Here is a 5,449-nt window from a genome sequence, read left to right as displayed (position 1 = left end):
ATAGCATTCTAAAGATGCATGTCATCAACAATCAGCAAAATTATCCTTTATTTACCCAGTGGCAGTCTATGTTCCGTTTTCTTTCTCTCTTACCTTGACTCCACATAGTATGTTTACTATCTTCTGGTATCAAAAACAGCAACCTTGCTGCCAATGAAAAGTTGGAGATGATTCTAGAAGTTATAGTGTTTGTGCACCGGTTTCCAGTGCCTATTGCTGAGTGTGTTGATGAATTTAACATAGCATCAGCCACCAATCCCTCTTACTGTGGGGGGATGAGACTAGCTCCAATGCTGCAGTTGTCTTGTGTACTCCATATCTGTGCCAGCAGTTCTTGTTTTCACTTGTTCTTAGTAGATACTTCCATGTTCTGGTACTTGGCCATGAGTCTACAAGCTCTGAGGCAAGGGAAATGTAAGTGACTAACAGCGTGATGTCCCCATTGTTATATTTTTTCTTTGATTCTGGCACATCATCCTTGAACCAAGTATGTGTGCCTCTGTTCTTTTTTTCCTGTAAGTTTTATCCAGGATTGGTTTCAGTCTCCTGTGTACTACTCCCTGGCAGGCGCATGTTAAAGCCCTGCTAGACATGGGTGAATATTTTTAGGCTTAAATTGATATACTAACTATGTGCAAAATACCCCAATAAAATCTATCATGCTAACTTTAAGCCTTTTCCTTTAGTTTTGTTCTTAGAGAAAGAGAAGACTCTCTGTTTTATATTAGTACTGCATACACTTTATGTACTTAATACCCCATGGACAGCCCTCTCAACCATCATTTCTGCAAAAAAGTCAATCTCAATATTTTTAAATAAGTGTTTTTTTTTTTTTTTTGCATAGACTCTTACTTATCTTTTTGGTTGAAAGCTCTAAGTCTTCAATATATTAACAAGATAGGACGCCTTATTCTAAAATGTACCTTTTCTCTTCCACAAGGTTTCTTTGTTTGTCAAGCTTAAATGACAAGATGAAGCATTATTTATGGGTTCCTAACATAACCCCCGTTCTCAGTATGCCTAGTGTTTTTGGAATCACACGAAGTGTACATGCCTTTTAAATGATGCATAAGAATGAAGTGTTATAGCAGGCTCCTGGTTTACCCTGGCTTTTAGTTTCTTTAGAGATGCCAGAGTTGGCCAAGAAACTTCTTTTTAAAAAGATGGAAAAAATTCCATGGAAGACAAACATAGATCACTTTAAAAATCATTTTTCTCTCATTTCTATTCATCTCTTCCAACTATAAATATCAAAGCCTACTTTCAAAAGGTACACATAACATATTTGTATTGGAATATAATAGCAGGGATTTTTAGAACCATCAAAACATTTGACAAATGTCAGTTTGAAACAAATGATTTTATTTCTGGCTGAATAAAATCTCAAGTAGACATCAAATTTATATGTGTCTCTTAAAGGTGACGTCAATTCATCAGTGAATATCAGAAAGCAGATTGACATGTTTTGTCGATATATTTTTTCTTTAATTTATCTTAGCATATCTTAAAGGGTCTTTTTTTATACTGATCCCATGAGATGTTCTGGGGAAGAAGGCTTCTATGGTCTATGAGTTTAGAAAAAACTTCATACCATATTCTCAGAAGTCCTTCAGGAAAAGAAGAAAAGAAAAGAAAGGGAAGGCAAGGGAAGGGAAAGGAGAAAAGGAAAGAAAAGAAAAGAAAAGAAAGAAGGAAGGAAGGAAGGAAGGAAAAGAAAGAAAGAAAGAAAAATGAAAAAAAAACTGCTTAACTCACTTAACCCATCTAGTCTCAAAGTAATTGGACCACAATAATCACCTTTTGTTTTAGACAGGAACACAGTTAACACTTTGTGGAATAAATAGGAAGAAAAGAAAGAAAGAGAGAGAGAGAGAGAGAGGGAGGGAAGGAGGGAGGGAGGGAGAGAAAGAAGGAAGGAAGAAAGGAAAGGAGGAAAAGAAAGAAAGAAAGAAAGGAGAGAGAGAGAAAGAAAGAGAAAGAAAGAAAGAAAGAAAGAAAGAAAGAAAGAAAGAAAGAAAGAAAGAAAGAAAGAAAGAAAAAGAAAGAAAGAAAAAAGAAAAAAAACGCTTAACTCACTTAACCCATCTAGTCTCAAAGTAATTGGACCACAATAATCACCTTTTGTTTTAAACAGGAACACAGTTAACACCTTGTGGAATAAATACACTTTAGTAATTATTGCTCTGTTTTAACTTTTTCAACTAATATTTTTTACTATGTGGATCATTTATTCCAATTATTCCTTCAATAAATATTTCAGCTATTTCACTGATTTTATTCAGTCAACTAGGAGTTTTGATATGGCCTATACATATAGCCTTTTTCTACTCACATTTTCAGAATGATGCTAAGCCTGGCTGTCTCTTGCCTAGGAAAATAGAAAATGTGCAGGATATTCAATAAATGTACAGGCAGTCAGAAAAGCACTGAATTCAATAGCTGCAAGAGACTATAGATATCATCCAGTGTAAGTTTCTCATTTTGTGCCATTAATCAAAGGCACAGATTACCAAAGTGACTGGGCTCAGGTTAGGCAGCAGTTGTAGCCAAGCTGGATTTAAGCGTGGCTTCCTGACTTTTAGTCCTCTGAGTTTTCTGCTAAATTTGGGGCCGCTTAAGACCTTTGTACGGTAGTTATATCTCGTCTCAAATTCACCTCTGCTTTTTTTACCAGGATTGAAAGTTTGCAACTGTCGTCCTTGGTTTTGAAATGCACAGCTGTAGAGCTGACAATACATACCATGTGGTAAAAATTTCTTCCAAATATTAAATTCCACCAAATTTTTTCTAAATGAAAATGTGGGGGGTGTATGTGTAGATAGTGGTGATGGTAGTGGCGGTGATGGAGTGGGTAAAGAAGAGAAATGCATACTCTAATTGGCTTAACTAGGTTAGAAATACTCTTGTTCCGGGGCTTCCCCCTCTCCCCCCCAAATAAGCAAAGCTATCATCCTATTCAAATAATTGTGGAATATTTTAAAAAATCCAATCTTCTTTGAAGAGCTATTAAATAGGCTGTAAAATGGGTTGGTGGTGAAAAATGAGTGGGTAACAATTATTTTCCCATATCCTTACTGACTTGGATAATACTGTCTTTGCTACATACAGCCCAACTGAAAATGCAGATCCAATGACTAATGTCCTGGCTGTGTCAAAATGGCAGGCAGGCAATGTTTGCAACTCGTCTCTCTGTTTAGTATTTCCCTCTGTTTCTCGATGAATGTTAGTTTCCTCTTAACCTATAAGCTAAATCCTTTCACACGGAATACAGATTTTATTGCAATTACCTGGAGGAATCTTCATTCAAGTATTTGTTGGAATTCCTTTGGGATGAGTAGAGATTTTAACAGGAGAATAAGTGCTGCAGAATTATGTCCAGATGTGTACAAATATTTATGGTAACAGTCACAGCAATCGAAATAATCAATGCAAAGAAAAAGAATTACTAAACAAATAGGGCATTGTTTGGATACAGTAGGATAGTCCATGGCTTTCTGCTCAATTCCTCTGCTTTGTGGCTGCATTTTTTAAATCTCAAACAATCAGAAAAATTTATGAAATTGGAAGGTGGTTACCAAGAACTGGTATGCATAATTAGCATTATTTTCAAGAGCAAAGACTCTTCTTAAAAAAAATTAAAGGAGAGAATTTTATTCTGGCCCACTTATCAAAACATGGCATGATACTTGACAATTACAAAGTATAAATAATAACAAAAAGTTACTTTTGAAAAACACCTGTGTAAGAAACCGTAATTTACTAATCACTATAGCATTGACATGAATTAGAAAAATAGTGGTAAAGTATACAAGAGGAATAATATTTATTTTATTTACAAGGAATCTTGGAGTTCATATACATTTACATATTTTTTCTACAGTAAATCTAGTTCCCAGGGATTTAGAGTTCAGAGTCTGGGAACTCTGAATTTTAGCATAAAGACAATGCTTTGTGTAACGTTTGCTGGCTTTACCACCACTCCCTCTTCCAGAACTCTGGAGAAAATACTCTTCCTGAAAGCCACTTTAGACTCTTCTTTCTTAGTCACCTCTTCCCCACATGCCACTAATTTCACCACTCCCTGCCACCACATGCAAAACAGCTATCAACTGTGTGTCTCCTCAGTGTCTCTCAAATCTGTTTTTGAAACCAGGATTATTGCAGCAAACCTTTGCTAGTTTCCCTTTCTCCATTTTTGACATATTTAATCTGTCTTTGAAACAGCTACCTGAGTAATGTGTCTATAATAATAAAATGCATTGACTGGTTACCATATGCCAGGCATTTAACATCCATCAGGTCATTTAATTCTCATAGTAATATTGTTATTCTATTTTGTTAAATAAGAAAATTATGGGTGAGGGAAGCCAAGTTGCCCAAGGGTCACACAACAGTAAGAGGCAAAGCCGGAAGTTAAACCTTCAAGGGTCTGAAATCCAGTTTGCCTTTCTATTACACTTTGCTGCTTCTTTAAGTCAATCAGATTGTGTTACAATTAGTGATAATTTTGGTGTTCCTATTATTCATGAAATTGTCGATATGGGAAGGCAATGATTTTATTAGCATGCTCTGGTAATGCTGAGTAAAACAGTAAGGAAAAACTATGTAATGTAGTTTTTTTATGGCTGTTTTATGGTACTGACTGTTAATTAAGCCCATTATGAAACCAGAAGTGTTTCAATGATGCAGAGAGACAATGAATGGTTGACTTGTAGGTTAGAGGTATGTGAGTGGTAGAGAGCTTTAGATCTTTAATTAACTATGGTTGCTTAATTCAGTTGATTGAAGCACCATATGAATGAAGTCACATTTATGGATTCAGTTCCTGTGTGGGCCAGTTTATTTAGTCATGCTTACACTGTTAACCTCAGCCCACCTCCATGCTAATGCATACTGTTAGCTGCAAGCAAAGTACAGTATGAGTGGAAAAGTGCAAATCCCTTATGACACTTGGAAAAAATTACCCAACATGCATGTCCTATTGATACTGGCAGGGAGACAGGACACATTATTAATCTTTGATTGTTTTCAGTTTTCCTGAAAAATTCATTATGTCACAAAATGCCACAAATCATATACAAATTTGAATTCGATTTAAAAGTTGCCTTAAGTGCATTTTAACAAATCAAACATTGCGATTAATAGATTTAGTTGAAAATAGAAAATAAACTACATTTGACTCTTGAACAACATAGATTTGAACTCTGCATGTCCACTTAAACATGCTTTTTTTTTTTCAATAAATGTGTATGGTACTGTAAGTGTATTTTTTTTCTTGTGATTTTCTTAATGAAATTTTCTTTTCTTAGCTTCCTTTACTGTAAGAATAATGTCTATAACACATATAACTTACAAAATATGCGTTAATTGACTGTTTATGTTATCGGTAAAGCTTCTGGTTAGTAGTAGGCTATATTTGTAGTTAAGTTTTGGGGGAGTCAGAAGTTAT

Source organism: Pteropus vampyrus, unplaced genomic scaffold, assembly GCF_000151845.1.
Source record: "Pteropus vampyrus isolate Shadow unplaced genomic scaffold, Pvam_2.0 Scaffold102, whole genome shotgun sequence".
Lineage (NCBI taxonomy): Eukaryota > Metazoa > Chordata > Mammalia > Chiroptera > Pteropodidae > Pteropus > Pteropus vampyrus.
This window is presented reverse-complemented; position numbering follows the sequence as displayed.